At 43.8% G+C, this 12,146-nt stretch overlaps 1 long non-coding RNA gene across 1 annotated transcript in view; it reads right to left on the bottom strand.

Moving 5' to 3' along the window:
• The window catches only part of LOC147727233 (uncharacterized), a 106,616-nt gene that overhangs the window by 57,644 nt on the left and 36,826 nt on the right, over positions 1-12,146 (bottom strand). The window contains exon 2 of the long non-coding RNA XR_015309460.1: positions 1,277-1,429. This is a non-coding gene — a long non-coding RNA (uncharacterized LOC147727233). The remainder of the gene's footprint in view (positions 1-1,276; positions 1,430-12,146) is intronic.

The raw sequence follows: 12,146 nt of genomic DNA, 5'->3' as shown, positions 1-12,146 counted from the left end.
TAGCATCCCTGATTTAAAAGCTTATCACATAACTACTATGGCTGCTGTATTCTCATTTTGGATATAATAGTGTTCAATTTCAATATTATCTGTTTTTATTTTCTTCTCTGATAAGAGCAGTGTCTTTCAACAGAGTATTCATACTAAAACTCTTCTACTGTCTTTAGGGATCAATGAGCGTTCAGTGGAGGTCAAAGCCAGAGGCAAAACTAGGCGGAGTGTTGATTTCCAGAATCGCTGTTTCATTCAGATGTCTTGTTCCCTTTAGCTCATCATGTCCACCTGCAACCTTGAATTTGTTAATCTAAAAGTTATTGCGAGTTTGAAGAAGTGTGGAAGCTGACATCGCTTCTGTTGGATTGCAAGGTTAGTGTATCTTGACACTTCTCTTCAAACTATTGTCTATAGGTTTTCCTGAGGTCGGGTTTAAAAAGGATGAGACGGTTGATCTCAGAGGAAACCTATTTCGGAGCATGTGAAAAACATCATGCAGCTTTAAAGATATAAATATAATTAAGGTAGATTCATGTAGAGTTAATAATAGTACATTAATACTTTCCTGTAAAGGCTTAGCTTCATTATATTTTAAGTAACCAATATGCTGAATACAATATTTTAGTAGAAAGACATCTAAAACGTATTTTTGTGATAGGGTACACACACACAAGCCTGTTTGCTTTCATACCTGTAATATTTACCTACAGAAAGATAATATTAAAAGTCCTGACCCAGATGGCTAGAGGAAAGACAGTGGACTGTCATCCACACTGGGGACACTTCTAGTTTGAGAAGGAGTAGGAACTTCTCAGCCGCTTCTAATGGAGTATAACCACAGTCACCTCTGGAAACTCTTTTATTTTGGCTATCAACAGGGGAATTACATGAAGAGGATGGAAATGAAATAATGCCAAAGGGTTAAACAATTACCATAGTATCTGTCCTTTAAACCCCTTAACTTGGAAAATAAATGCAGACGAATCGGTGGCTTTTGAAATAAAATATCTAGTGAAATAGTATAACCTCTGAAGAAATTAGAAAAACGTGTGTTGGCTATAAAGATGGGTGCTTTTGAGACCACAGATGTGACACACCAATAAAGGTTGAAATTGAGCATCTGCCTAGAAATATTACAGAAAATTAATTTCTGCCAAAACTCTAGTACATATCCCCTATAGTCACTGTGTTGTCTGACCTAAGCAGCATTCCTATATAGTGAATGAAATGAAATAGATGATTTGTAACACTGAAGGCTTAATCCCTCCCTCCTCCAACTCACCTGCCATAGTCTGCAATGATCACTTCCTGATCAGGGGCTGATGGAGCATGACACATCTTTTATTTCCAATGCGTAGTAGCTAATTCACTCTGAGCCTTGCTCTGCACAGTGACTTCAGGCTCTGTTTTCCAACAGAAGTGGGCTGTGGTGTTCCTAATGAAACAAGTACAAAGACAATGAGTTACTATAGCCACTTTGGTAACTACATTCTTTCTGAAATCACACAAGATTTTGGGTTCTGCACAAGACCAATTGAAAGAATAGCTAAATTGATCCACCAGCCCTTCCTGCATGGATTTTTCATGACTTTCTTCTATCGGGTAGAAGTTACAATGGGAGAGCATGGGCATTTCCATGCACCGACCTATGTATTTTGATTGAAACCCATATATACCGAAGTCAATACACATGCTGTTATAACGAGAAGAAATATCCTTATTTATCCTTGTTACTGCCTCCTTGCAAGTGTGCTGTATTCTGCTGCACACTTATAGAGAGAAATAGCCCTCTAAGAATATTTTTGTGCAGGAAGGTACCATAGCAGTAATGATACCTTCCTGTGAAAAAACTATTCTGACTACATTGCAGGTATGCATACACCTTGGTGCAAGGGGGCCCGCTTTGGCGTTAAGCAACCAGGGGCCTCATTTATGAACAGTGACGCATTGCTGCGTGAAAACAGCGATGCGTCACTTTTCACTGCGCCCTCCTTGCGACACCAATGATGCGTCATATTTACAGTATGACGAATCATGGCGCAAGGAGTTACAGATACATCAGTATTTCTGACGTATCTGTATGGCGCAAAAGTGACGCATTGATGGAGTGTGTCACAAAAGTGACGCAACTCCAGCAATGTGCCCTTTCACATAGGGCTTGCCCCATGTGAAAGGGCCTGCGTCAGTCTTACGCCTGCTGTGAGGCAGGCGTAAGAAATTGACGCATTTGTGTCCTAGAAGTGGCGCAATTAAATCTTATAGATTTCACTGCGTCACTTCTAAGACCCTTTCTTGTGTCGGAACGCCCCCCTGCATACATTATACCTGTCGCAGGTATAATGTAGCGCAGGGGTTTACAAAGTGACGCTTTTACCTAGATGCATCACTTTGTAACTATGGTGCAACAAGGCACATTTTTTACGCTGCAGGTGCGTCACAAAAAGTGACGCATCAGCGGCGTAAAAGTGACGCACGGCCTCATAAATTAGGCCCCAGAAGTACACCAGCGCTACGAGAGATCAAAACTGTGTCATATGGTAGTGGATAGGGCTCATTGTGCTCTCTCTCTTTAACGCAACACAGCACAGTAATTTCCATTGCTGTATTCCATTGCGTTAACATTTAGTAAATCTAGCACTAATTAGCAGTGACAGTATGTGCCATGTTGAAAGTTTCACTTCGAAAAAAGATAAACTAAAATAGTTAAAAACTCACTACATTAAAAACTCGAAAAATGTTGCCTTGGAACGAATTGGGAAAATTGAAGCAGGCATAAGGATGATGGAAGAGAGAAGGAAAACAGAGGGGTAGGGAAAGGTTTGCCTTGTAGGAAAAATTAAAAATGGGAGAAAAGAAAAGTAAAAACACAAAGAAATAGGGTGAAAAAGAAAAAAGTAGAATGAGGGAAATGTAAAATATGAAACAGGGGAATTTGGTGTTAATTCAAAAAGGGAAAGTTAAAAAGAGATTAAGAATGAATTAGATGGAAAAAGTGGACCTCAAGGACGAATGCAGGCCTGGGCAAAAATCTACTTATGCTGGAGTAATAGAAATAATCGGGTGTTACTCTTGTGTTGCAAAATCATGGAAAATTAGGTGATTGTGCCTGTCTGTGTAATTTGGAGTATTCTGGGGCATAAATGCCTACCCAACAGCACAGGAATAGAACACGGGTGACTGTTGGCTGTGGCTATACCTGTTTTGTTGCATTTAGCACTATGTTCTTAGTGTAAAACACAACCTTAGGTCCATTTTGGATGTGAGGGTGCACTAACTGCAGGGCCACACTTGCTCCCTTAATATTTCTGCATATAATCCCACATAATTTTCCTGTAAATATACTACAGGCAAATTTTTTGGGCCACAGCACAAGCTGCAAAGGCGAAAAGGCATTTTTATGACTGCCTCTACAGTGGTCGAATTGTAAATGGTTAGGTGGAACAGCCCACATATAGGGGTCGATTCTGATATCGCTCATAAGGCATTCGAATCGCATTAGGCCTTACGGGATCTGATTCGTAGCCCTTGTTTACGACCGAATCGTACACAGGTCCGAATGATCAAATATGGATCGAAGTTCGCGTACGCCCCAACTGAATCGTTTCTGCGACCTAAACCTGTCTGTATTACTTGTACGTAGAAAAAACATGCTGCCTTTTTCTCTGCGAAATGAAACGGCTGTTGTAAGAGTACTTCAGGGGGCCGAAGCAGGCCCCCCTTCACCCGGGCACTCCGAATCTGTCACAGGGGTGTACCCGTGGGTTCCCCCAATCCAGGCATGCACAGTGTGGTGGGCACCATGGGGTGTCCGCCACAGGGTGTACTCTTGTCCCCACCACCCCTTTTCTGCTACGAGAGCCTGTGTACGCGTCTGTTAAGCATGGGCTGAAAATTTGTTCCGCTCGCGAAATTTGCGGATTTTCGGCAATTTCGCAATCCGCAAATCGAGCGAAATTGCCAAGCAATCCGCAATCCGCAATTCGCAAGTTCGCAATTTTTTTTGCTTGTTTGCGCTTTAAAAATACAATCTCGTGCGCGCTGCATTGACTTACCTTGATTCTGAGTTTGCTGAGTTGTTTTCCTCCCGCGAACGAGATGGCCATGCCCAAAAACGACCGCATAGGGAAGTTCGCTGTAGCCGCGCTGAAAAATAAAACCCGGGAACATAAAAAAATTCACAAGTTTGCACAAATTCGCGAATTTTGCGGACCACGAATTCAGTTTTGCGTGAATTCGCTGACCGCGAATTCGCAAATTTTGCCCATACTTAGCGTCTGTACACAGCTCCCATAGAGTTCAATGGGAGTCCGAGTGAAACAAGTCATAAGCATATGGCAGCATCATTCCCGCTCGTTTGGACTCCTGGACCACGTCTTGCTCGGAAAGCCCTCCAGAACCAAGTCGTATGGATGGCTTTCCTAGCGAGATCGGAATTGGGCCCATAGTCGGGTGGATGCCTGGCAAAAATGATGGCGTTCAGATGCTCATTCGACCGCCATTGTAATGAATCTCACAGTCTGGTTTTGATATCTGAAAGAAGTAATACATCTGAAGCGGATTCAATCATTGAAAAAAAACATCCATTTTAGGATAGTGAAGGGTTTGCCACTGGTAAACCCTCTTCAAGATTTAGCACTTTCTCCAGTTGCTGGATGGTTTCCAATACCAGCCATCTATAACTTAGGCCCTACATTCAGTTAGGTGAGGCTCTTTGGAACTGTAGAATCGACTCTAGGGTACTTTACTGGGGTCATAAAGAAAAACAAACATTGGCTTCTTGTTTTTCTTCTTCCATACAGAATTTAGCCGTTTTTCAGGCACACTTACATAAAGTAGTTGCATGCTTGAATTGTTCTATCAGGATATTGGCCAGTTTGAAGAACAGCTAGTATCATGCAAGCTACATACTTTTTATATCAATCTAGGTTTCAGTTTTTAGGATTCAGTCTAGCAGGCACCCGAGGCCAGACTAGGGTTTAGTTCTGAGGTGGACACAAATTGCATTGTTTTTGTGAAATTACACACAATTATGTAACTAGCCTTCTGACTCCTGATCTTTTTAAGTGAGGGCATATTTCACACAGAAACTAGATGGTACTAACAGGAGATAAATTTGAGTTGAAAATAACTTTTGACTGCAGTTGCGCCATTTCTGTAAGACTTTTTCTGCTTGAACCTGTCTTGTGCTGGTGAAAATTACTCAAACTTGTGTAGGCAAAGGTTTATGAATTTCAAGTAACATTAACTGTGGAAAATGTCATCTGTGTAATTAAAAATTTGCCTTGCCCAAATCAGTACACTTATGCATACAAATCATGGATTGCAACAGAGGAGACAATTGGCGTCCTTATCCTCTGAGATCATGAACAATTTCCCTGGTATATGAAGTTCACTGGAAACATATGCAATCTATCGTGTGTACTAGTCTGTGAAGTACAACTTTTTAGTACTCACCTTTGAGAAATTGGGTTGCTGATTTACTAGGGTGATAGCTCTAGTAAAGAATAAGCCACAGTCCATGGCAGGGGGATCCACAAAAATGTAATTTAAAAAAATCTAAATTACACTGTGATTGATCCTGGGTGGCTTGGCAGGAAAAGTGCTCACGATTAACTTAGAAGCAATGTGTAATGCATTTATGAAGCACAAAAACCGTAATAATGTGAAAACACAACAGTAAGTTTTAAGGAATTATTTGACACCAAAATGACAAAACACCAACAAGTAGAACCAGAGTTATGAATTTCTAAAGTTTTTAGTAAAAACTAGTGCCTAAAAGATCAAAGCACCAACCTTGAACATCTAGTCACACGAGACCGGTTCAAAGTAAAACAAACATGGCTGTCCGCAGTGAATCTGGCCCTGTTGTTGCTTACCTTCAGACTTAGAGGAATTTTCAAAATCTATGTTCTGGTAAGGTAAAGTTTGGAGGGCAATGCCGCAGGCATTGCCTAAGGAAGGATCATCAGGGAGCCACTTGATAAAGTAACAGTGAACATTTTTACATTCAAGAATGGTCACTTTTACGGAAGTTGAAAATCTCAAGCAGGAAGAAGAAGAAGATTATAGCCAGTGAGAGTTTCAGGAGGCCGGATAATTCCTTTGTGAAAAACCACTGAACAGGAGTTCTGCTGCGAAGAAGAACATAGCAGAAGCTACCATGAAGTCAGGCTGATCTAGGATTCAAGCAGGTTAGTCTAAGTCTTCCTTTGGTTCTCAGAGCAGTTTTTATGCTAAAAATTTCTAAACCCCAAGTTTTGGATTTTGACTGATTGGGCACCTTTAGCACTAACATCAAAGGCCCCGGACTAGAGGGGCACCAATTTGGGGGTTAGGACTCACTAAGGCTGGGTTCAGAAGTTTCTCATTGAAGTGTTTGGAATTTACACCCTTCCCTGTCCTGGCTATAAACGGGCTGCAGAGAAAATGCAGTTCTAACAAGCCCTTTCTGTGAGGGCAGAGCAAAGCCTATTCAGTTGCAAGTGTGGCTATACCCAGCTCCGTTCCCCTATTCTGCTAGTTGATAGCCCATCCAGGAACACCTAATGCTTTTATTGTGTGGCTGTGTAGGAGAAATAAGCAATGTCCAACTCTCAATTACACCCATTCATGTGACCCAGGACCAGGCTGCTGCCACCAAATAGTCAGAGCAGAATAATTCCAAATTTTGAAAATTGTAATTTAAAAACCAACTTTACCATTAATTTGAATTTTTAATTAACATGTCATAGACTTCAAACATGAAATGCTCATCTTTCTAAAAAAATAAAACATATTAAATGTAATAAAGCAACCTAATGTCATCCTGTCGAACAGGTAGGTCTCACATTAGCAACACGCTAATTTATGAGTTTTTTACTACCAGGACATGTAAAAGTTAAAGGTGCATGGTCAATATTTAATGACACCACACCTTGCCCCATGGCTTACCTTAGGCCTACCTTTGGGATTATCTGTAGGCAGTAAAAGAGGAGCTTAAGGCTTAGCAAGGGAGTTATATTGTCAAGTCCAGCTGGCAGTTTACAGCTGCATTCAAGCTGCAATTACAGTCCTGGGGCATGTTTTGAACGGCTGCTTAAGTGGTTGGCACAATAAGTGATGCAGGCCTACTCATTGCATTTTATTTACAAGCCCTGGGTATATGGTATACTACTCTCAAAGGGACGTATAAGTAGATTAAATGGGCCAAACAGGTATAAGCCAATCTTACCATATTTAAAAGAGAAAGCACAAGCATTTTAGTGCTGCTTTGCGGTGCTAGAGTGCACCGAGTCCATAGGCCAACAAAAACGGATTCAGCAAAAAAATGGATAGTAGAGGCAAAAAAGTTTGATTGTGACCCAGCAGAGAGCCAGGTACAAACCACCCAATTATTCAACTGGGATTACTCTGATAAGTGTGTGAGAAAGTGAGGGCGTTTGTGAGACCTCACCAAACAATAATGTTACTGTTTTGCATCAGGTCCAATTACGTTATTTTATAGCTCGGTCCAGGGTAGCTGTGGCAAACAGCAGCCAGGCTTAACCCAAAGGAACAATGGTGAAGCATTTATCAGTAGCAAAACAAAAAGTTAGAAGCACAACTTAATACAAATCGAACTCCAATTTAAAAAAATAGTATACATTTTACTTGTGCAAAAAATGAATGGGGGAACCGGAGCTATGATTTTTAGGAGTTTGGGAGTTTTGTAGCACAACCAGTGTCATCTTATGGACTTGTGGGGCCCTGGTCAAGACTTATTTTGGGGGCCCCTACAGGGAGCAAGTTTGAATTTTGTTATTCATGTCTTGCTAATTCAAGCCTGCATGATGCCAAATCAAAATGCTTATTTATATGTTAAACTTGAACAGGATCACATAAAACAGTGGAAGTTTTATTGACTGGACTCCAAAACTCCTTACGATCACCCTGGGTAGAAAGACAGAGGTAGACAAAGGCAGTGAGCAAGAGACTTTTATGTAGAGAAATTGAATTGTCAGAGCTCAAATATAAACAAAATCCAGTTTCCCAGGGGGTCCCTTGTAAAGTGAGAGGCCCTGTGCAATTGCCCACATTGTCCATGCATTAAATCATCTCTGCGCAAAAGACCAGTTAAAGACTGTAATGGAGCATGGGTCTGATACAGGGGCCAGGTTTGTCTCATGAAAAGTTTACCTTCTGACTCAGTTGTTTTTTTCTGGCAGCAGCGGGCTACCCACTAATAATGGATGCGTAGTGGTGCTCGGCATTGCACCCAGTGAAATCCTCCACATTTGGACCTTGAAATTGTTCTAGAAGTCGAGCTGCTTTCAACAGAGTAATCAGCAAGTTTAATCCAACCGCCGATGCAACAATGTTGACTGTGGTTCAGCAGTAGTCTGCTGGTAGCCTCTAGTTCTTTAATGAAAACGCTTCAGAGGGTCCACTTTTACAATTTGAGGGGAGAGAATACACTCCAACACAAGACAAGGGTCAAGCTCCTATTAGGCACTACTTGGCGAGTTAAGACTCAAGCTCACGGAAGCCATCAGCAGGGCCCTTGGGAAATTCTGTGGGCTCTGCTTTGTTGCAGGCTTCTCGTAACTTCTGTGCTCATTGTGCTTAACAGGAGGCTAACCAACCAGCCCCTGGAGTCCACTCTTCTGTCCTGGGTTCTAGTGGGGACAGATCTAGCCCTTGGAGTTTCGTTCAACAGGTAAAACAGTCCTTCTTCTGAGTTTGAGGCCTTTGGTTCAGAAGTTACAGCCCTTCTTCTGTTCTACAAAAGTCCAGCAGTAGTCTAAGAAAGGTAGCCACCGGTGACACTGTTATGCCTTGCAATAGCTTGGACCGGTGAGAATTGGGCATTATCTCTATACAGGGGTAGCTTTTGATTATAAATTCCTATTAATTTGAGGCCTTGAATCAGGGATCTAGCTATCCTCAAACTGATGTTATGCATTATATGGTGTTATATTGTAACCAACGGGTCGATTAGGATGGCAGTCGGAAAACCATTCAGACTGCCAAGGTAGCAGAAATTAACTGTCCGCAGTCACTGCGGGAAAACCGGCGGTCAAATTATGACGATCGGCCAGAAAAATATGACTGCGGCGGACGGATCACACGAAACACCGCCTGGACCGCCCGGAGCTGGTGAAAATCCATCCGCGGCAGTCGGATGTGCTGCAAAAATACCCAAAACTGCCACACGACCAGCGGATTGACGGCTCGTGAAATTAGGATACAATTGCGATGACAGCGGAACAATCCTTTGTTTCCACCACAATCGCAACAATTGATGAACTTTTCCCACTTTTGCACATCACACAGCATGTCACAGAAGAAAATGCCCAAATTCACTGACAATGAGTTGTCAGTAATGGTAGATGAGGTAATTAGAGTAGAGCCACATTTGTTCGGAAGCATGGTCCAACAGACACCACTAGCCACTAAAAATCAAATGTGAGCAAAGATAGTCAAAAAAGTCAATGCAGTAGGGACCACACCGCGCACCCAAAAGGAGATCAGGAAGAGGTTGAATGACCTCAAGACCAGGGTGAAAGAGTGTGCCAACAAGGACCATGAGCTGGCTCAGAGGACTGGCGGTGGCCCTCCTATTCCACCACTAACATTTACTGAATGGGAGGAGAAGGTGCTTGCCATACTACATCCAGAGAGTCTCACAGGAATACCCGGGGGATTGGAGGCTGGTAAGTACCAACTCATGTCTACCATTACACTGCTATGTATTGTCTTGCACAACTACAAAGCTACACTTCCTAGGCCCAAATGCACTCATGTGCACCACATTCTTCCCAACACAGATCTAATATTTCCTTCCTCTGAATCACCCCAAAGGAAGCTAGCAACATTCCCAGGGGAGGCATGTATTCAGGCAGCCAGCACAACAACTCCCTCCAGGCACCCTTGTCCCACAGCTCAGCAGGATGGAACACTATCCCCCTCAGCCAGAACCATGTGGCAGCCTCTGCATTGTCCTCTTCAAACGTACAGGTAGGTAGCCATCTTAACAGAGAGGGATGTTTGTTGGTGGGGAGCCAGCACTACAACTCCCACCAGGCCCCGGTATCCCACAACCCAGAAGGATGGAGCACTCCCCCCAGTCAGAACCATGTGGCAGCCATTGCATTGCTCCCTTCAGACTTACAGGTAGGTAGCCTCTTAACAAGGAGGGGTGTTTATGGGTGGAAAGCCAGCACTACAACTCCTACCAGGTACCCTTGTCCCACAGCTGAGCCAGATGGAACACTCCCCTTCACACCTACAACCACGTGGAAGCCATTTCATTGCACTCCTCAAACTTAGAGGTAGGTGACCATCTTAACAGGGAGGTGTGTTTGTGGGTGGTAATTCAGCACTACAACTCCCCCCAGGCACCCTTGTTCCACAGCCCAGTAGGATGGAGCACTCCCCTCCCAGCAAGAACTATGTGGCAGCCATTGCATTGCTTCCTTCAAACTTACAGGTAGGTAGCCATCTTAACATAGAGGGGTGTTTGTGGGTAGGAATCTAGCACTACAACTCCCACCAGGCCCCCTTGTCCCACAACCCAGCAGGATGGAACACTCCCCACACCAACAACCATGTGGCAGATATTGCATTGCTCTCTTCAAAAAGGTAGGTAGCCATCGTTTGCTCTCTTGTCCTACCCCTGAGCAGGATGGAGCACTCCCCCATCCAAGAGCCATGTGTAACCTTTTCTCTTCCTTTGCTCCACTTCACAGGGAGGTTGCCATCCTAATAGGGAGGGGTCCCAGCAGGCACCATTGCCCCACAGCTGACCACGACGGAGCACTCCCCACACCCGCAACCATGTGGCAGACAGTGCATTGCTCTCTTCACACTTACAGGTAGGTAGCCATCTTATCAGGGAGTGGTGTTAGTGGGGGGGAAGCCAGCACTACAACTCCCACCATGCCCCCTTGTCCCACAGCTGAGCAGGATGGAACACTCCCCACACCCAAATTCATGTGGCAGACATTACATTGCTCTCTTCAAACTTACAAGTAGGTAGCCATCTTAACAGGGAGGGGTGTTTGTGGGTGGGAAGCCAGCACTACAACTCCCACCAGGTACCCTTGCCCCACAGCTGAGCAGGATGGAATATTTTCGAGACAAGAGCCATGTGTAACCTGTTGCCTTACTCTGTTCCACTTCACAGGGAGGTAGCCTTGTCAACAGGGAGGGGTGTGTGTGTACAGGCAGCCAGCACTTCAACTCACACCAGGCCCTCTAGTCCCACAGCTCAGCAGGAAAGTACACCCCCCACACCCAGAACCATCTGTGGCAGCAATTTTCCTCAACTATGTCACAGAACAGGTAGGTAGATAGTGCATGCACCATGCCATTCCTCTCAAAAAGGATGGAGCCATATGACCACACCAGCCCTCACATCTCACCCAACTTGGCATAGATTCAAAAGCCAATTCTAGTGTGCAGCTAGCTAAGCGTACGTAACAGTCATGGAAAACAAACTCTGACTCACCAAGTCACATGTTGAAGAAATTCAGGGCCCAATCATGCACATCACTGAGTGCTATGTGTAAGTGCCATGGAGTCAGAGCATGAAGGCCCATATGAACACAAAACATGCATGTTCAGTTGGTAGTAGGAAGTAAAGTACATGATATGACAAAGGTATGCATAAGATTACAATGGCTAGTTCTTGCTTAGATGAAACCTCTTCCATGCAGAGCAAACCAAATAGACGCATCACATACAGTTGATGTGCTGAAAGTCGTTAGATGATGACATGTGCTTGTAATCACACAATCCATAAGTGAAACATGATATCTATTTACATGTCACACCATTAACAAGTATTGTAGGTACCTCCACATCATGTCATGATGCACAGTACCTTGCAGCCATACAAAGTGATATCAATGTAAACTGTCTGGTGTATCACATGTAAAATTCAAACATCTAACACTAAGCTTGTGGTGTGCAATTCAATGACCATTTCACCTCTGTTCAACAGGAGAACCTGCAGAGCCAGTCTCCCCCCCGGAACATGGACTCTCGGATGCGGACTCCCTATGTTTCTCAGATGAGAAGCAAGAACCTGGCCCATCCAGACTGCTAGGGCGCAACACGTCCCAGGTCCCCACTGTCCCCACCACCTCAGCAACAACAACAGCGCTGACCCCTGCTGAAACAACCTGTGCGGC

The sequence above is a fragment of the Lissotriton vulgaris genome, chromosome 3_1 (genome assembly GCF_964263255.1).
Source record: "Lissotriton vulgaris chromosome 3_1, aLisVul1.2, whole genome shotgun sequence".
NCBI classification, from domain to species: domain Eukaryota; kingdom Metazoa; phylum Chordata; class Amphibia; order Caudata; family Salamandridae; genus Lissotriton; species Lissotriton vulgaris.
This window is presented reverse-complemented; position numbering and strand designations above follow the sequence as displayed.